At 42.0% G+C, this 21,597-nt stretch overlaps 1 protein-coding gene and 1 long non-coding RNA gene across 3 annotated transcripts in view; one reads left to right on the top strand and one right to left on the bottom strand.

Moving 5' to 3' along the window:
- Positions 1 to 21,597, top strand: part of KCNB2 (potassium voltage-gated channel subfamily B member 2) — a 376,920-nt gene that overhangs the window by 306,189 nt on the left and 49,134 nt on the right. The window lies entirely within an intron of this gene.
- Positions 3,957 to 21,586, bottom strand: LOC111093114. Of its 2 annotated transcripts, none has more exons than XR_005381092.1 (5): positions 21,430 to 21,586; positions 19,929 to 20,192; positions 17,892 to 18,232; positions 13,933 to 14,000; positions 3,957 to 4,214 (listed from the first exon to the last, which is right to left on the bottom strand). It is a non-coding gene; the product is annotated as an uncharacterized LOC111093114 (long non-coding RNA). The 2 variants fall into 2 exon arrangements; XR_005381091.1 differs by lacking the exon at positions 3,957 to 4,214 and adding an exon at positions 10,821 to 11,111.

The raw sequence follows: 21,597 nt of genomic DNA on the forward strand, positions 1-21,597 counted from the left end.
ATTCATAAGTTTCCCATTGTACATTTATTTTAAATTTGTGTTGCTAACCACATAGCTAGCAGATGCTTGAGAAAATACACTTTGTACTGTAGGAGATACAATAGAATAGTTTAAATTCATACACTACTTTCATCAAATCATACTTCAAAATTCCATTCATGATTCTTGCTAGTATAAATCATCATACAAGTCCATTATACCTTGGAAGAGAATCATGAGCAGATCTAGGAGTTTCTCATTGGTAGGACCAGTCCTGCATACTCTTTTCTCAGCTTTGGAGGGTGGCCCCTCATTGTTCAAAAGCAACGTGCTCAATGGGGCGCCTGAGTGGCTCAGTTAAGCATCTAACTCTTGATTTTGACTCCGGTCATGATCTCAGGGTCATGAGATAGAGCCCCGCATTGGGCTCTCCACTGGATTTGGAACCTGCTTCAGATTGTCTCTCTCCCTCTCCCTCTGTCCTTCCTCCCCTCCCCTACCCCCCCCACTCCCTACCCACTCCCACATGAGGTCTCTCTCTCTCTCTCTCTCTCTCTCTCTCTCTCTCTCTCAAAACAACAATAATGTGCTCAAGGGTAAAGAATTCTCCTGCTGGCTTGCCAGCATCACACGGCTTGCTGAGTCTCTGAAGCTGTGACCACTTGCCTGTTGCAACACAGTGTCTTTGGAGAATTAGCGTGGTGCACTTTATGAAAATTGCTCCTTTTGGTAGCATCTGCATATAAATTGTCATCTCAGTGGTGTAGCTGTGATTATAACTTGCTGAAGTTCTTAGCATAAAGGACACTGACCATCTTTCTCAGGCATAGAACTCTGTCAGAAAAGCCCCATTTCAAACATCTCCCAATCAGCCTTTTTAAAAAAAAATTCTCTCTTTGGCTGGCCTTCTTTGATGTGCATTTTCTACGGGGTTTTATCCTTTCTCCATTAGTTCTAAGGCACTGGTGTTGTGTGTGCAGTGGGAAAGTCCCTGCATGGTTGCTGGATGTTAATTATCTTTAGTTCTGGGGAAAAATAATGGAAGGAAGACTTAAGATTTCATTTACAATTTGTGGAGGTTTCTGTGACTTCTCTCTGTACTGAAAATAACTGTCACTAGTAAATTGTGAAGAGCGGCACATTAATGATAGCGCGATGTTCTACATGGAACAGAGAACAGCTTTTGAAACAGAAACTTTACCGTTCTGTGAAAGAAGAGCATAAAGGTAGAAATGTGGTCTTTAACCTGTGCCTAACCATCTCTCATTAGCAAAAAGCAATTCAACTATCAAGAAGAAAAGAAAGTCCTGGCACATAATCTCCTAAAATATTCTGGGGGGTTACCTAATCTGCCTACCACGACTTTTACACTTCTCTGGGTGGGCCAGCTCTGTCCTGAATCTATTTGAAGGAGCTATCTCCTCCAAATTCAAGCTGTGTCTGCATATTCCTTTCGAAGCCATGCACACAGTAGGAGCTCAACAGAGTTCGTCAACTTGATGGAATCACAAGGAGATTCATCCTTGTGCCATGAATTGGCACCACTCATATCTGGCCTAGCACAAAGTCAAGTTCTGCTCTCTTCCTAGATCCCTTGGCCACTTCTGCATCCCACCATGCCACAATAGGGGGACTCAGTGATGACTTTCATCTTCAAAACCCCATTATTAAAATCCAAATTTGAAAGGAAACCAGCATGGCCAGTACTTCAGGGTAGTCATTTTTCTCTTACTCCGTGGAGGGTACCACGTATCATGCAGGTTAAGGCTGCTTCACTTGTTTGTAAACTGCAAGGCACCTCACAAATGCAAGGAACCACCGCCCCTTCATTGTTTTGCAGAGCCAATAGAAAGGACACTAAGAGTCAATATGACTTTGAAACCTGGCTCTGACATATGCCATGCAGCCTTTGATTTTAAATATAACAAACAAACAAACAAAAAAAAAACCTGTCTAAGTTTTGTTTTATCGTAGTTGGAATAATAAAACTAGTCCCCACCCCCACCCCCAACTCATTGGAGTGGGATTAAGTGAGATACTTGAAAGCACCTGTTACAAAACAGTTGCTCAACAAATGCTGGTTGTTCTTCCAAAGAGCCTCTGGCAGGACCAAACTGGCCAACAAGGGAACAAGAAACTATGGCTGTAGGTGATGAGTGCATGGCAAAAAAGAGAATAGGCATTATCTGGTGTTCAGTGTTTGTGTGATGACAGTGGGGAGGCAGAGACAGTGATGCAGATGCTCGATCCTACACAGTATAGTGGGGATGCCCCACACAAGAGTCTTCCCATTTAGAACAAAGGGACATTCCTGTCTTCGTCCGCTATAGCCAGGGATTGGGAGGCTTGCAGCATCCACAGTACCACCCAAGTTATACCTATGAGCCCACCTACCTTTACAGGAATCAGAGCCTTTCCTCCCAGATTCTTTCCAAGCATAGCTTTTCCTGAAACTACTGTTTTCTGATTGCAGGTAAATCATTGCTTACAGTTTTGACAAATTTGATATTATATGAAATACACGAAGTATATGTAGCATTCTCCTTATTTCCAGAAGAAGCATCAATAGGCAAGTGTGGACTCGCCTACTCACGCTCGTTCATATCTTCAATTTAAATTGAATTAGGTTATTTGCTCCTTTGTCAGTTGGAGACCATCTTTTCCTTTAACTTTTTTTCCTTTAGTTTGTGTAGGACATAATTCTCATTTTTAAAAAAATTTTCCTTTAGAGGTGCCTGGCCAGCTCAGTCAGTAGAACACATGACTCTTGCTCTCAGGGTCATGAGTTTGAGCCCCATGTTGGGTATAGAAATTTCTTACATACGTTTAAAAAAATCTTTACCACCGCCCAAATTATTTAGGAAGAATCTTAGGTAATGTGGCTTTGCCCTAGGAAGTGATTGGAATTAGTTGGAGACGTTCCATGATTATTAAAGGTGTGTTAAAGTGAGGCCTGAAGGCTCCATTTTATTCCAGGCACAGATGGATATGGACATGTCAGAGGCTTTCACAGTGTGTCTGAGGTGGTACTAAGGCAAATTTACCCCCTGGAGTGCCCTGAGACACTGGGGGTGGGTTGGGTTTCTAGCCAATTCAGTTTCTAGGGCTTCTCCAACCGCACAAGGGCAGCTTGAGGGGAACACCATAACCTCTGCCCTTCAGTAGCTTGGCATCTTTCATATGGAAAGGTGAATGCAAAGACCTGGGAAGACAATTATTCAGAGCAGCGACAGGACCAGCTGAGTACATGGGATGTTTACGTTGTGGATGGGGCTCTCACGCGGCTGTCGGAACCAAACAACATCTGTCACGGTCCTGTGGGGCCCAGAGGCCCTCATCACCTCCATGTCAGAGAGAGAAGGGGAGGGGGGTCCGACTGTGACACCATCTGTGTGCCAGGGACTTGGGCCAAAAGGCCTGGCGCTCGAGGGCTTCATTTCACTCTCTCCAGTCTGCAACAAGGAAAATCTTGGAACAGGCTGACAGCATTTCCCTCCTCCTCTCACTTACCTAGCCTGCCACAGCCACGAAGCCAACACACAACTGATCATTTGCTGCTTTCATGAGTCCAAGTGGCTGCTTTCTGTGGTCACCCTCAGATCTTCAGCTCACCTCCTCCAGAGCTGAGAACAACGAATGACTACTGGTGGCAGCATCATCCTCCACAGAAGGAACACACGGGTCCCCCTGGGCCTGTGCTGTGTCACCCAACAAGGTTTTCCCCAACAAGGCTCACATGACAGATTATTGTCCCGGGCAAGAAGAAAAGGCATATCCTCAGAGTGAAGAAAGGGAAGCTACACCTCCCTCCCATACTCCCCTGCCCCCTCCTAGCCTTGACCCCCTCCCCCCCACTTTGCTCCTCAAGGTTTCAATCCATGGGCAGGAACATTGGCAGCACGTGGGAACTTGGTAGCTCTGCAGCATCTCACACTCACCCACACCCGCAGGATCAGAATCTACATTTTAATAAGACCCCCCCACACACAAGGTGATTCCTATGCAGGGCCAAGTTCCAGAAGCCCCACTCTGACTCTTTTATTAATGATCAGATGTATGATCTACTTTGTTAGTTGCAAGTGTAAGGAAATCTCAGCTTATTCCAAGTCTTAGAAGAAAGAGTAATGAAGACACCGAAACATCTGCAGGTTGAAAAGCACAAGTACAGAGATGTTGACTGTTGATAACAGCAATGTCTGGCTACCTTGGCCCTGGCCCCGCCTCACTTGAGGTTCCTGTGAAGAGAAAAGAGCATGTGCTGGCAGTTTCTTAGATAGAAGCACCCAGAGGTTAGGGAGGGAGTGTTTCCTCCAACTGCCTGTCTGCTCTCTGAGCAGGCGGGGGAGACCCAGGCCCTCACTTCCACCTTCTGCAGCAGCCAGAGAAGAGCCAGTGAAAGCCACTTGGAACTTCCCTGTCACTCAGAGGCCATTAAATTTTTACAAGATGAAAAGTACTTTTTCCAAAAATAAAACTCAGAGTTATCATTTCACTGGGCTGGGGAAATGTACAGTGTCTTTTTATAGCTGCAAATAAGAGCAGTTCTATAACAATCCTAAATTTCCTCCTTTGATTCTACAATCTTCTGTCCTTCGCAGGAAAAATAAAAATAAAAAATCCGTGGTAGCGCCCTCAGGTGTCATTCAGACCCTCGGGGCACACCTGCAGCCGCCTGCACACTCTCAAATTCCTCCACTGGCAGGGACACTTTCTCCTGATGTAAGAGTGCGGTGTCGCCTTCACACCTCTCCTCCTGGGTGTCCCCTTTCACAATAAGCTGTTGTAAAAGCTCAGACGCCTTCAAGGGCCACCCATGGAATGAGAGTGAGTGTGGGGGATGTGGGGACCGTGCAGCAAAGGAGGGGTGTAGCAGGAGGGCATGGCTCATTGCTAGGGAATTTCCATGACTCCTTCCAGCTCATTCAGGGGTCTGGTTTGGTAAAGCTGACCTGGCACATGTTTGCATTATCTTCGACTATCCCAATTCTTGAGGGCCGCAAGAGAGGGCAAGAGAGAGAGATCATTACTGTCCTGCTCTTGCAGGGGGAGTACTGTGACCAGTCAAGGCTCCCAGCAGCTGGTGCTTTTCTCTGCAGACTCCAAAGGAGATAATAAGTCTCCTAGCAGAGATCCCCAAGGAGCAGCTTGCTTATGTTTTGTGGCTATTGTTGTTGTTTTGTCTCACGTAATTTTTTAAAAATGTTGAATTTCTTAGAACATTTAAAAATCAGGAAATTTCACATCTTAAATCCCTATTTCCGGCTTCCTGAGACTTGGGAAATCCAGTGACACTCACCCATATTTCCCCGTGGCAATAGTCAGCCCCGTGTGTAGCCACTGCCTGCTTTAGACACCCCTTCCCCTCCTCCACCATCCCCTCCACACCTGCCCCTGCCTCCCCCCACATTCTGACCCACCTGGTCCCAGAGGGCTTTCCACTTCCCACCCCTTTCTACAGCCAGCTGGGAAGCAGGGTTCCCAGGCAGGGCTGGTGTCTAAGAGGCCAGATGGTTGAGAACAAGGCCTTGGGGAAGGTCTACTTCATTTGGTTTACAAAGAACTAAAATGTTTCTTTGTCTTAGAACAGCAGATTTTCTTTTAGAAGGCTTGCGTTGAAAAGAAAATGAAAAAACAGTGTGGTGAAAACCAAGAGTGCCAGCCTAATGGCAGTATAACTAGCAGGTTCCCTAAGTGCTGTCAGTCCTCCTTTGGGCATCTCTTTGGCTCCAGCCACTCCTCAGGAACGTTCTCCAATCCATGCCATGTATTATCTGGGTGCAGACAACACAGCCCCTCCCCATCCTCACCAACCTGGCTGCAAGGCTGCTGTGAGTCTTGTTTCTCCAATGCCCCTGGTGCTGCATTTCACTTCAATCATATAAAAGTGACTCGTCTCTAACCATTTCTTTGTTTGTTTTTTTTAATTATTATCCGTGATTTGCCATCTATGGAAAAGAACTGAGGACAGTATAATTTATCCACCTCCTGCTTAATCCAAACCTAGCACATTGCCACACAGCTCCAGACTGTTTCTTTCCTGAGGAATAAAAGCACACAGGTATCCCACCCTGATCTTCTTCTCTTTTTTTTTTTCTTAATATTTTTTTAAAGATTTATTTATTTATGATAGACATAGAGACATAGAGAGAGAGAGAGAGGCAGAGACACAGGAGGAGGGAGAAGCAGGCTCCATGCCGGGAGCCTGATGTGGGACTCGATCCCGGGACTCCAGGATCGCGCCCTGGGCCAAAGGCAGGCACCAAACCGCTGAGCCACCCAGGGATCCCCTGATCTTCTTCTCTTTAACTTCCCAGAGGTCACTAGCAGCCTAAAGCACTTCTCTTATATTAAATACATTTCTTTTAGATTTAAACATTGAATACAGGTTCCTTTTTAAGTGCTATGTGGGGTTCCACTGTAAGATGCCCCATGATGGATTATAGTCTCTTCTTGATGGACATAGAAATTGTTTCCTACTTTTTGTATTACCAGCAATGCTGCAGTGAAGGCTCCCGTGTCTGTCTTCCTACACACACCTGCATGCGTCTCTTTATACTCCTGGAAGTGGAATTGTGAGTCACAAGGCAGCACTTCTTGACTTTATTGCCAAATCCTTCTGCAGAACAATTGCCTTGCTTTAGCTCTCTGAGCAGCCATTCATGAGAGCTTCCTTTCCTCCCCATCTTTTCCACTACTCGGCATGTCAAGGCTCTTGATTTGAGCCAATTTGAGGGTAGGATGACATCTTGTTATTGTTTGAATTTTTCTCTAATTACAGGAAAGACTGAGTATTTTTTCACATGTTTAGGGGCCATGGAAATTTCTCATCCTGTGAATTGTCCATTCACTGATGTTGCACTTTTTTTTTTTTTTTTTGCCCAACAAATATATTTATTTTTATTTTTTTGTTTTCTTTTTTTTAATAATAAATTTCTTTTTTATTGGTGTTCAATTTGCCAACATACAGAATAACACCCAGTGCTCATCCCGTCAAATGCCCCCCTCAGTGCCCGTCACCCAGTCACCCCCCGCCCTGCCCTCCTCCCCTTCCACCACCCCTAGTTCATTTCCCAGAGTTAGGAGTCTTCATGTTCTGTCTCCCTTTCTGATATTTCCTACCCATTTCTTCTCCCTTCCCTTCTGTTCCCTTTCACTATTATTTATATTCCCCAAGTGAATGAGACCATATAATGTTTGTCCTTCTCCGATTGACTTACTTCACTCAGCATAATACCCTCCAGTTCCATCCACGTTGAAGCAAATGGTGGGTATTTATCATTTCTAATGGCTGAGGAATATTCCATTGTATATATAGACCACATCTTCTTTATCCATTCATCTTTCGATGGACACCGAGGCTCCTTCCACAGTTTGGCTATTGTGGACATTGTTGCTAGAAACATCGGGGTGCAGGGGTCCCGGCGTTTCATCGCATCTGCATCTATGGGGTAAATCCCCAGCAGTGCAATTGCTGGGTCGTAGGGCAGGTCTATTTTTAACTCTTTGAGGAACCTCCACACAGTTTTCCAGAGTGGCTGCACCAGTTCACATTCCCACCAACAGTGCAGGAGGGTTCCCCTTTCTCCACATCCTCTCCAACATTTGTGGTTTCCTGCCTTGTTCATTTTCCCCATTCTCACTGGTGTGAGGTGATATCTCATTTCAATTGGGTTGTCCTATGGATTTGTAGATATGTTTTCTAATTCTAGTAAGAAATTGTTTGGAAGTTATGTGCATCACAGATTTCCCTGTGCATACGTGGGTGAGTGTGTGTGTGTGTGTTTATATGGGGTCTTGTTTACAGAAATATTTAATTTTAATGTAGTCTAGTTTGTTAATACTTTTCTTTATGGCTTATGTTACGTCTTACTTTAAAAAGATTTCCCTATCTTGCAATCATACATACATTTTCCTGTGTTAAAAAGGTTTTTTTTTTTTTTTTTAAGTTTCAAAGTTTTTTCTAAAAGTTTTAAAGTTCTACTTTTCACATGTAAAGCATTGTTCCTCTGGACCATTTTGTATATGTTAGGAAATAGGAACCTTATCAATTTCCCACTTCCACTGAATTTTTTTTCCCATGCTTATCTGCAATGTCACCTGTGTCACATATGTTTTCACATATGTTTGGAGCTGTTTCTGTTTGCTTGGTCCTTTTTAAAATATGCTACCCCTCAACCACATGCCTTCATTACCAAGGAAGGCTTCAGAGTAATGGCAAGTCCCACTGTCTTCTGTATTTCCAACTTCTCTTAACTCTTTCTAACCTTTGGCTCTTCTGTAAGAATCTTAAGATCAGCTTGTTGTGTATCATGAGAATCTCTTGTGGGACTTCATTTGAATTGCTGTGCTATAGATTAGTTTGGGATCTTCTTTAAAGAGCTATCTTTTGTCAGGTTAAGGAGGTTTCTTTTTATAAGGAGTTTAGTTGGGCACCTGGGTAGCTCAGTAGTTGAGTATAAGCCTTCAGCTCAGGTTGTGATTCCCAGGGTCCTGAGATCAAGTTCTGCATCAGGCTCCCTGCAGAGAACCTGCTTCTCCCTCTGCCTGTGTCTCTGCCTCTCTCTGTGTCTCTCATGAATAAATAAATAAATCTTTAAATATATAGAGAGAGAGAGTTTGGTAAGAATTCTTAAGCCTAAATGAGTGTTGAATTCCATAAAAAAAGAACTTTCTGTGTCTATTGACATGATGACATGGTTTATGACATAATCTCTCAATCTATTATATTTCATAATAGAGCTTTTAAATATCAAGCTATGTTTACATTCCTTGAGTATATTGTCCTTGGTCATACATACTGCTGACTTAATTTGCTAGTATTTTATTTAGGGATTTTTCATTCACATTCATTTTTTAGATTAGTCTATAACATTCTTTTTTTTTAATATTTTATGTATTTATTCATGAGAGAGAGAGAGAGGGAGAGGCAGAGACACAGGCAGAGGGAGAAGCAGGCTCAGAGCAGGGAGCCCGACATTGGACTCGATCCCAGGTCTCCAGGATCAAGCCCTGGGCCTAAGGCAGGTGCTAAACCGCTGAGCCACCCAGGGATCCCAGTCTATAACATTCTTATACTTCCTATTCATTTTTAGTTATTAGCCAAATGAGTTGGGTAGCTTTCTCTTTTCCCTCTCTCTAAATTAGTTGATATAATAAAGAGTTTATTTGTTCCTTGAAGATTTGTTAAGCATCATGTGTAAAACCATTCAGGCTTTGTGTCTTTTGACTACTGATTTCAGTTTCTCTAATGGTTATTTTATTCAGACTCTCAACTTCTCCTTGAGTCATTTTGGTAATTCATTGTTTTCTAGGAAATTATCCATTTCATTGTAGTAGTCAGCATTATTGGCACAAAGAGATACATCATAATACTTCGTGTTTTTAAAACTGTCTACAACATCAGAAGTTACGACCTCTTTACAATTTCTATTTTCTCCTATCATTATTTCTTCTCCTCCATCTGTTCCATCCTTCCTTTCTCCTGCCTTTTTCACTGTTTCATTTGCACACATGACAAAGCTCAACTCTGAAAAGTAACTCCTTCTGCAGTGATTTTGAAATTATAATTGATTTCTGAGATGGTAAGCAGGACTATTTCTAAATTCTCATGAATCTAGGTAGAATGTGCTGCCAGAAAGATTGTCTCCGGGTAGTTTCATCTTCTATCTTCCATGGTATTTTTCTAATTCTGACTATAGACGCCGATGTTGCAACTTGGAGTATAATCAAACCCCAACCCCCAACGCTAAGACTTCCAAACTAGCTGCTTTAGAAGGAAAAAAGGCACCGTTTTATCCTTCTTTGCCTTCATATCCAACAGATTATTTTTCCCTATGTCAGAAATTAGTTTAATTGCTAAATTTTACGTGTTGTAAATGTTTCTATTAAACTTATGAAAAGAAAAAGATATTCTTTTTCAGATACTCGCTCATATATTCTTGTGCCAAACTCAAAGAAAGCCCGTGAGCTTCTTCACTTGCCCCATGATCTTTGTGCCCTGCCCTCCCACATCTTACCCCCTCAACCTGCAGAATCTGTGTGCTTATTTCATCTCAGAGTCCCTGACATTTTTCTATTATCCTAAAGGCTACTCGGTCATAGTCATTCTTTCTCTTTTCCAGATACCATCAAGAAGACCAAATCAAACAGAAAGGGGGGTTGAGGGGGGTGAGGATGGCAGCACATTCCTGTGACAATCTTCTGGCTCCTGGCCAAAAGTTTTACTTAGCGGATCTTCTCTTTCCTTCCTAGACTGTCTGCCTACCCCCAAGTAGTTAAACATAAAGCAACTTCTGCACTTGGAAGGAAGTGTAAATCCCCACCACCTACTTCCCTCTGAGCAGAAAGAGGTTGTTTTTTGTTTGTTTGTTTTTGTTTTGTTTTGTTTTGTTTCCCAAAACAGGTCCCTTCAGGAGGAGACTGGAGTTGCCTGCACTTCTGAGCTCCTTGTTCCCACAGAGCCTGGAGCAGCCCCAACCCTGACGGGACAGTTGCCCTTGGCACAACCCCTTGCCATGAGACTCACAGAAAGTTTCAAGTAGCCCAACTCTTTCAGTGAAACAAAATAGCAATTTCAACACATAATCAGCTACTTCCATCACAGTGGCAGCTGGTACATTGTGAACCTTCAGTAAATATTAATCAATAGCTATCCAGTGGCACTGAAGAGAGACAAAAGCATAATCTGATGGCTTAACCAAGGTCACACTAAACAGAAACCAGGCCTTAATTTTCCAGGGATGGCACATGTCCCACCAGTTAGAGATGCTTGAGCCAGGGGAATCTACCCAACGCCAAAGCATTTTTCATCCACAGGCAAGCTCTGCAAGACAAAGGATGTGTTCTGTTTATGGTTGATCTGTATTAGTGAAAGGAGATTACAAAGACCCTAAACCAGCTTCATGAGAATTTTCTGTAACTGTGTGCTGATCCATCAAGGGAGGGAGCTGAGTTAGATCCTGACTGTAGCCCTTCACACAAAGCCACAGCATTAGCAAATGCCTCCTTCCACCCCAAAATGACCTTTTTGTCTAAGACAGATGCAATCAGTATCACATCTTATGTAGTTTTCTACATCTGAAAGTTGGCCATGCTGGCGATGGGTCTTGACTCCATGAACAATCTTCCAAGAACTAAAACAAAATGGAAGACATTATTTCAAAACACAAAGAGAGGGAACTTTGCCAAAATACGTGACAAATTTAGTCTGTTGGTTACATGGGTAGGTGCTGACATAGCTCCTGATTTTCTCAGATGGTATAATTTCAAACAATCACCCCTTATTGAGAAGATCAGCAGGTTAGCCTAATCTCCAGGCAAGAATGGGAAGAAGGGGGATGCCTGGGTGGCTCAGCGGTTGAGCATCTGCCTTCGGCTCAGGGCATGATCCTGGAGTCCTGGGATGGAGTCCCACGTCGGGCTCCCTGCATGGATCCTGCTTCTGCCTCTGCCTGTGTCTCTGCCTCTCTCTCTGTGTCTCTCATGAACGAATAAATAAAATCTTAAAAAAAAAATGGGAAGAAGGCTTCTGATGAGAACCACTGTCTGAACTGACAAGGCCTTTGCCGGGCAGAGCAGAAGTCTCCTGGTGAGAGGCTTCTTTCCAGGGCAAACTGTTGCTTCCCAGAGGCATTTCCAGCTCCATTTTCCTAAGTGCTTTACTCTCTGACCTACCTGGTCACCCCTCCTTGATTTTGCTCCCCTCTGTCCTGTACCCACAGGCAAGACACCCCCCAATCCTGCCCCACCCAGCTCCCCTCACTCCATCAAGACCCGCTTTGAAACCCATTCCTACACAGGCCCTGGACTTCCTCTGCCTATACAGCTCCAGGGAGGAGACACCCCATCACAGTCCTTCAGCCTGTTCCCTGGCTCTTGGAGGTGTACTATCGGTAAGACACACCCCATAAATATAGTCTGCCTCATGCCACTTATGTATCTTGTCTCCACCAGATTTTAAGCTCCTTCAGGGAAGAGCCTTTACACTTTAATCAAGTGTTTTGCACATGGCAGTCTCCTAATAAAGATATCATGATTGACTTCCAGTCAGTTAATTTTTTTTAAAGATTTTATTTATTTATTTATTAGAGACACACAGAGAGAGGCAGAGACATAGGCAGCAGGATAAGCAGGCTCCTTGAAGGAAGCCTGATGCAGGACTCAATCCCAGGACCCTGGGGTCACAACCTGAGCCAAAGGCAGACGCTCAACCACTGAGCCACCCAGGTGCCCCAGTCAGTTAATTTTCCAATGTACCTACAATCACAGTCATGATTATAAAGGCTATTTTTTAAAGCTACTAAAACTTTGCTTGTGATTCATAAAATTCATGAAGAACCAAGGATGAAGTAAGTCCTCAAGCTCTTGACTCAAACTGACTATTGCTGTCGAGACAGCTATACCTTTTAAAATAAAAAACCCTTCCATAGACATAAAGGTAAATTACACATAGCACCTTGCCATCACGAAAGCCTCACACTTGAAAAACTACAAAATTAGGCTCCTGGTTCTTCAGGAATGGAGGCTGATATTAGGATTCCCCAGTAGGACCGTGATACATAAACTGCTGCTGCCTCTCAGCAGAGAGGAACATAAGCCAGTCTCTCTCTTTTACAATTATTTTATTTAGAAGGCATGGAAGAGATATATAGAAAAATAACAATGTGAAGAGTACAGGGAGAACTCATTTCTTGGAGCGGGTTTTAAATGAATTAGAAATGTATTTTCACCATCTGCTGCTGCTACTGCTCTTATGAAATTTGGGATTCACAAATTGCAGTTTGTATAACACTAACTCTGGGACTCGGAGAATCTACTCAGGATCTGCAGCCTGGGGGAAATGTTCTGGATTACTTCTGAAAGCTCTGCAGCACAATAAGGAACAGACTCTCTGTAGGGCTTCCCCAACATCTGACAGGCAGCCCCACATGCGCGTCAGGGGAGACGGAGGATGACAGCACCATAGTACTGGGTACTGTACCACATTTCATGTTGGAAAATCCTTCACAACATTCGCTGTGACTGTTCCCAGCATCACTGAATAGAGAAATCCTCATTATCCACCTAAAAAGACATGCTCACTGAGGCTAAAAACATAGGAACACCGGACACCGAGGGAGAAGAAAAAGAATGTAAAGGTACATTCTCACACAGCCTCTCTCAAGGAGAAAGACATCTCCCTTATCCAAGTATTTTGTTAAAAAAATTAACAGTAAACATGAAGTGATAAAAGCAGAACTCTTTTTTTTTCATTATTTCTTTATCTTCATTTTTCATTAGATTGGAAAGTGAAAGGAAAGATAGGGACAGAGAAGTTCTCTTCTGAAGTTCTCTAATCATGTCTCAGAGGGTTAGATTCAGACTCTGCAGTTCTAGAACATTCTCTCTAGCAAAGTAACCTCAGGCAGCCAATCTACCAAATACAAATACCTAAAGGTTATTTCACTCATCCTGCCACAGTGCCAGGCGCTGGGACTGCAGAGATGAAAAGACAAGGCACAGAAGGCATAGAAAGGAAAGACAAGTCTAGTCAGAGGGCATAGATGCTGGCAATCACAGTGGGTATGACCACGTGTTCATGGAGGAAGGTATAGAGCGTGGCAGGGCAGAGACAGGATGCAGAACCAGTCAGTCTCAGCCCCACCAATCCAGTGTTCTTCATACCTGTGAAGCCCAGGTCCCCTCCTGTCCTCCTACCCTGAAAACCACTTGCCACACTTGTTCCCCGCAGTCACTACAGGAAGCATAGCACCAGACTTGTGCAGGGAAAAGTGAAATGTATATGCATTTTAAGCACCTATTCTCTACAGGGGGCATTATTTTATCTAATCCTCACCACAACTTCATTTTCCAGATGAGAAAACTGAGGCCCAGAGAAGTTATGTGGTACCCATATCAGAGAGTAAGAATCAAAGGGGCCACCTCTGACCTCAAGACCATGTTCCCTTCACTTACATTTCACTGTTTCCACTCCTTTTGCCTGTAAATAATTGTAAACAGCAACGATGGAGGTAGCCTTATTTCTGTAGACAGAAGTAGACAAGTTTAGGTTAGTGTAGATCGCAATCTGAGGCAGAAATTTAATTTACTGCAAATGGTGGCTCATTATATGCATTTTGGGATTACACTGAAAAACTATCAAGAATACCAAGCATAGCTCTCCCACCATGAGACTCTTGGCCCAAACCCTGTTGTCCTCAGGGCCAGTGCAGTCATGTTGGGGGGACACTGAATCCATATGACACATGGTTCAACATGACTAAGATTGTCACCTCTCTTAATTCTAATCACCCTGCTTAAATATCGTATATAAATAAATACAATAAAAATGGAACACCAATTCCTGCATTGATGCAAAAATCTTAGTGGTTATAAAACCACATGCTGCTTACATACTTTCAATATAAACTAAATTTATTTTCTTGGATCCATAAAGACTGTGGCCCTGTGTCATCACTAGGCAGCAATGACAGAGACAGATTCAAAGAATACAGACGTAGAGCTGAAGATGATCATGACTACTGTTTCCATTTGCAGGATGGGCATGAGGGAGCTGTCAGGGTCCTCCATGAAGTTCCATTGCTGCCTTAAAAACTATCATACATGCTTATGTAGCAAGAACTGGAAAGGAGGAAGATTAATAGCAAAAAGATAAGCTAATAAAGTTATTGATGAACAGAGTTTGTATGATACAGTTCTCTGAAATGGTAACTCTCTAGTTTAGGTTATAGGAGACCTGTCTTCTTTCCAAGATGTGAACGAAGAAAGCCAAGGCCAAAAATGTGGGCTACCTTGTGCATTGTAGTCCACTTTAGCACTTACATATGACATCTAAAATGCAGGCAAGCACTTTGATGAATAAATGATGGAGTGAATGAATGATTTCCTTAGCCATTCACTCATGGTTCATAAATTGTTGTATTATGGAACTTTTTCTGAGCTTTAACTAAAGCTGGACCTGTTCCAGACAGAGCTGGTGATGCCATGGCTTAAGCTAAAGGGATGCTCTGGCCAAAAGTATCTAGGAATTTTTTTTTCCTTTTAAAACACAAGCTCTCAAGAGTTAACACATCACATTTACTATCAAGCATTCCTCCTGGTGTAAATAATTTAATCAGATATCATCCTTGTCACAGATGACTGATCAAATGGGAGTTTTAGGTAAGCTCTGAGTGGAGAGGAGAGAATTTGGGAGTTTGGCAGGTGGATCTGAAATGTGCTCCCAGATCTGAGAAGCCAGAGCAGACTTGTAAGAGGAAGTGGGTTAGAAACTGGGGGGAAGCCAAAGACGTCATGTCTGCACCCTCATTATGCCTCCATCCCCTTGTCAGTGCTCACTGAAAACAACAGTAGGAGAGGAAATCTACAGTTGTTTCCTGAGCTTTATTAGGCTCTCAGGTTGTCCATTTTAAACTTCTTTCCTCCTGGGGATCATTCACAATCAGTAGCTTCCCAGTACTGGGCTCTCACTATGTGATTTGCAGGAACACTTCCTGTTGTTCACTCTGGAGAGAGGACACCAGCTGTGGGTGTGAAGAGGGGAGCCAGGAGCAATGACCGCAGGCCAGGGCCCCATATCATTGGGAGTGGCAGCAACAACAGGAAGTTTCTACGTGGGCCACTACCCATGGAAAATCAAAAATGACCTCTTTGGGGACACCTGGGTGGCTCAGCGGTTGAGTGTCTGTCTTCAGCTCGGAGCATGATCCCAGGTCCAGGGATCGAATCCCATATCGGGCTCCCTTCAGGGAGCCTGCTTCTCCCTCTGTTTATGTCTCTGCCTTTCTCTGTGTGTCTCTCATGAATAAATAAGTGAAATCTTTTTTAAAAATTACCTCTTAGGCAAATTAGAAGGCCCTTCCACAAACAGCTAAGGCTACTCCTGCTCCATCCTCTTCTTTCATTTTTACATAGGCCACCTGGCTCTTCCACAGCCACTTACTAGGTACCTAGCACATGTCATGTGTTTCCCATAAATCACCGCACGGAACCTCCAATGGCCTGAAAAGTTGGCAGACTGTCCCTATTTTATAGCTGAGGAAATAGGCTCCCAACGGTATCCCAGCTTATCTGAGGTTTATGTCACTGTAAAGTGGCCAAGCCAGAAATCAAATCTGTACAAGACTTCCTGGACTATTCCCTTTTCTCACTCCTACACTGCTTCATATCCTCATGCTGTATCTCACTCAGTTCTGGTTTAATTTTTACTAAATCCTCTAAGAAAATTGTTGCCTATGAAAATTTTTCTACCATTTGATGGCTCTGGACACAAAGCCATTAGGTTGTAAATTAAATTAAATCACTGCTCAAACAAGTATGCAAAATAATCTTTAAAAGCAGCAAATGTGCTTAAGGAAATGACCACGATAGCATTTCACTTCTGAGACCGTGAGCTTTTCAGTGCCAACTGATCAACCCTCGGGAATATTTAATGATTTTGTCCTGGACTACTGCACAGCCAGAAAATGTGGTTTGACCTTAGGATGATGAATGTGTGTGATTTAGATCTGAGGACTGATAAAAAGAAGGAGGTTTATGCAAGTTGACAAAAAACAAGCTGGCCATGGCTCAGTGTGATTTGCTATTTATGGAGAGCTTCTGTTTGCTTTTGTGGTAGATTTATCTGCCCTGACATTTATTTTGCTTATTAAAAAAAATTCACACTCATCAGTTTGCTATCTGGGCATGATAAATACATTTAATGTCCCAAGTCCTATTAAACTAAATTTATTTTCCATTCCAGCATCGAGCAGAAAATATACCTTTGATTTGTTCTGTTGAGTGCTTTATCCTGGGATTTTTTTATGCACTTTATATTTTTAGATATTTTACTTGTACTTCTGGGACTTCTGCCTCTTTTAACCTATAAAGCCCACAATATTAATAAACACAAATTGAAACCTAAAGTTTAATCATAAAACCTTTCACAGTAGGACTAAGTAAGCTGTGCAAAGTGTTTTTTATGTATGCATCACCTTCTTCAATCTTTGTGTGTATTAGTTATCAAAATTAGTTGAAACGACTAAGAGTAGTGCAACTCAGCAAAAGATTGTCTCACTTTTTGGGGATCACCTAACAGATAACACAGGAAAAATGTTGAGCTGTGGGTGATTGTCCACACAAAACCAAAATATCTAATGACTTTCTTTTTTAATCTAGATGTTTTATTATACAAACTTAAAAGCGACATAGTTTGATTGAATTGTTTTGTTATATGGACACTTAACAGAAACATTCACAGAGAACATAGTAAATTCCAGAACACTGTAAAATCAGTTTTTAAACCCAGAAGTGTGCCAATCCAAATGATACAATAATAAAGTCATGTATAAACCCAATTGCACATTCTTTCATGCCACCCACAGTTGAGCCCCTTCTGTCTGCCGGGCACTGTTCTGGGCATAGAGGATACAGCAGTAAGCCAGATTGGCACTTACCTTGCTCTCTTGGAGCTAATTGTCTAATTAACAAGAAAAATCTCAGAGTGTGATAGTGCTGTGCCAGGAAGTAAAGTGAGGAGTGAGGGTAGGTAGATGGTGAAAGTCTCACTTAGGTAACATTGAGCCTGAGGTCTGAATGACAAGAAGTAGCCAGCGATGCGGCAATGAGCAGGACAAGAACTTGCAGGTGTCAAGGCGGGCAGAAATGCTAAAAGTGGGAAGGAGCTTGGCGAGAGGCCCATGATCAGGGTGGAGAGTGGAGGAGAGGAGGTCAGAGAGAGGAAGTGCAGGGCCATGTGGGGCTGTCCAGGCCTGGGCAAGGAGCTTGCATTTCATTCTGGATGTGAGAGGAAGCCATTAGAGGGTTTTAAGAGGAAACACCCAGTCTGATTTATATTTTTTTAAAGTTCTCAACATCAAAGTTCAAGTTGTGAGTGTGCACTAATTCTCAGAATAAAGAGCCAATGGAATTACCTGCTGATTATGTCCAATTGCATGACATCACATCGCCTCCTCACTTCACTGCTCACCTTGCAGCGTGACCATGAAGAGGCCATACTTGATCCGTCCATCAGTCTTTCTAAAGGCTTCTCCTGTGAGGCACCGATGGCAGCAGTCTCCTTGCCATTTCATTTTGTTTCCATGTTGTCTGGTCTAAACTCTCATTTGCCAATAGCCTTACATGTGATTCAAGCAAGTCTCCATCACTCTCATAACTCTATCTCAAGAGTATTGATTTTACTTTGCAACAGGTTTACACTGCGTATTTTAGAGCATCTGGACACTCAGTGAGGACCTGGTCCTGATGGCACTTGCTAGAGTTAAGGGAGGGATATTAAAGAGATATTGTAAATATTCAGGTGAGCATTTTCATGCTTTGTTCCTGTAGATCTCTTAACTCCAAGAAATGAGGTAGCAAACACTCCTATGATCCACCAACCTTGCCCCTACGGCCCTAGAAAGTGGTTGGGAAAAATGGGCCAACAGTGATAAAGCAATCAGTGAGCACAAGAGAATGATACTTATTAGCTTTCTGTAATAATGTGATGGGCAGAACAAGGGCACTCCGAAAAATATGCCTGTGTCCCCAGCATATGTCAATATGTTATGTTCTATGGCAAAAAGGAATTATGGCTGCAAATGGAATTAAGGTTACTAATCAGCAGACCTTAAAATAAGGAGATTATCCTGGAATATCCAGGGGGGCCCCTTGTAATTGCAAGGGTCTTTACACCAGAAGAAGGAATCAGAATAGAGTCATAGAAAGATGTGACAAAAGGAGAAAGGCATGGGTTGATGCCTTTGAAGAAGAGGGGTCCATGACCCAAAAAACAGGGGTGGCCTTGAGAAGCTGGAAAGATCAAGGAAATGCATTATTGCCTAGAGCCTCCTAAAAGGGATACAACCAAAAATAAAATAAAAAATAAAATAAAATAAAATAAAATAAAAGGGATACAACCCTGTCAACACACTAATTTTACCCCAATGAGACCTGTTTCGAACTTCTGAACTACAGGACTGACAGATAATAAATCTGCATTTTTTAAGTGGGTGGTAAATGGTTACCACAGCAACAAAAAAGCAATAAGTAGAATAAAGCTCCACTTGTGGAATAAGTTAAGAGGTTCAAGAGGTGACGATGAGAGCCATGAACAGAGCAGAGTCTCAGGCTAAGAGTTTCTCACAAGGGATACAAATCGTGATCCAAAGGACCTGTGATAGAAAACCTTCTGCCAAAGACAAGACAAAACAAAGCTCTTAATTAACATTGTCGGGGCCAGCCCTCATGACCAGCAGCCTACCTAAATTAATGCAGGGTACAGAGTGTTTTTGAATGGTTTCACATAAATTTTAAAATGTTGGGGTTAATTAATATGGCTGCTGATTAGGGGATAGATCTTGTTCCTAATTTTAAAAGTCTATATTTCATAACAATTTGAGCTGTCATTTACTGCTCATAAAATTAGCAGGGCATAATATCCTTGAGCTTTTATTTTTTTCAAGTTTCTAAAATAAGTTTCTGTAAACTTCCGTGGATCTTTGAGAGGAGTTATGATGAAGCATAATCTATACATTGGCAGAGTTTTATTTTGCTGAATGTTCCAGACTAAGAGAAGGTTTGTTCAGAAAATCCTCCTAAGTGCCTATCGATATTAATAAACCTGACTCTGATGACAAGTGTCAGCCAGTCCCTCTTCCAGAAAGTAGACACTGTCTATGTTTATCTGTTACATAAGCCAGTCTGGGGAGGACAACATCACCTGCATACCTTGCTCTGAGAATTGGTGTGGGTTTAGCCTCTGTCTCTCTCTAAATTTTCTCCTCCTTAGGACACGTGTAACATATCTTTCAACTTTTGTGTCCACACTATGTACAGCACAACACAGTATCTTTCACAGAGTGAACATGATATTTCACCAACAAAATAAAGGAAATTTTCTAATTATAGCTCAGATGTTGAACAAAGTAGCCTTATCAGATTCATAATTATGTATGAATCCTCATACTTACATAGGAAACTTCCGTGTTTATACATCTGTGCAGATGTGTGTATGTAAATATACAAAGTTCATCCTAATATAGCTCATTTTGCCTGCTGCAAAATATCAGACTGTTGAGATCTAAATTATTAGGTCAAATACACTAATTCCAGTGATCCAGAAAATGTTTCAAAAGAAAGCATTTGTATTTAGCAGTCAGAAATTCTTGTTCTTGCCATACTTTTTCAAAATGATTGCTTTTAATTGAGGGTTTTTCTGGATCCAGGCTCTGTTGCTAGAAAGAAAAAGTCAAGATATGAGTCATTCAGAGAAATTCATATTGTCAACCTGATAACAGACATCAAGTCCAGAAAATTCCTTTTCCCTTTTGTTGTCAATATCTATTTACCCCAAATGGGCATTTTAAAATCATGTTTTTGTTATTGTTCTGGGCTGCTAGGAAATTAGAATAGCCTCATGGAAAATACAAGAATGGTTGTGACTGGGGATCCCTGGGTGGCACAGAGGTTTGGCGCCTGCCTTTGGCCCAGGACGCGATCCTGGAGACCCGGGATTGAGTCCCACATCGGGCTTCCGGTGCATGGAGCCTGCTTCTCCCTCTGCCTGTGTCTCTGCCTCTCTCTCTCTCTGTGACTATCATAAATAAATAAATAAATAAAAATTAAAAAAAAAAAAAAGAATGGTTGTGCCTAAAAATGTGTAGATGTAAATAACATGTGCATTATCTAAATTCTAGACCATTCCAGACCAAACTTTTTCTTTATATCATTATAATATAGGAAATTACCCTGATCTTTCATGTATTTATCCCTATGTTGTGACAGAGGCCACACTCATTAATTTTATATAATTCCTTATCCTTGGAATATAGTGGTCCTCTAAATCTTTTTTGAATTTCATTCTACAAATAACAGAAAACTAACAAAACAATACAAAATCAAGTGAAAATTTAAAAATTATCTAATTAATTTTAGTGTTTGATGTAATAATAATAAAACTAGATAAATAAAGCCTCCAGACCCTAACTTATCCAACTTAGCAAGATAATAGAGAACTTAAGAAATTATGTAAACATCAAATTTAGAAAAGCAACTGTTGCCACTATTGAGATATTTAAAGCATAAGTCACCTTCATCTGAATTATCCACAGAATATTCCAATCCCCTCTCCTTGTTTTGCATACATACTCATAGATCAAGATTAAGTGTTTTATTTAAGAACCTATTTAAAAGATAGTAGCAGCTAATCATTTAAAATTAGCTCCCTTGACCAGAACTACACAGCCATGCAAAACCAAAGCTTGGGACTTGATCCTAATTATTCAGATTGATTGTCTACTTCCCTCAAATTCATTAATTCAGAACTCCTGCTTCTAGCACACTCCCTCATTTGGGTGGTCTTGATCTCACCCTTGAAAGCATTATTGCTTAGGGAGGAAGGATGACTGTTTTAAATAAATCCTAAGTATGGGAAATCAGTATAAAATTCCATCAAGTAAAAAAAATTCTCACCCTGATACTGTATTCTTCATTTGCAATTTTGACTTGTTGGATGCACCCTATTCTCAGATACGGGAGGACTTGGTGTGTCTTGGAAGAGAGTATAACAGACCCTGATGAAAAGATGGGGGTGCCCTGGGTGGTTACAAAACAAACCTGTGTGGTTCGAGGACAGTTACA

Source organism: Canis lupus, chromosome 29, assembly GCF_011100685.1.
Source record: "Canis lupus familiaris isolate Mischka breed German Shepherd chromosome 29, alternate assembly UU_Cfam_GSD_1.0, whole genome shotgun sequence".
Classification (NCBI taxonomy): Eukaryota; Metazoa; Chordata; class Mammalia; order Carnivora; family Canidae; genus Canis; species Canis lupus.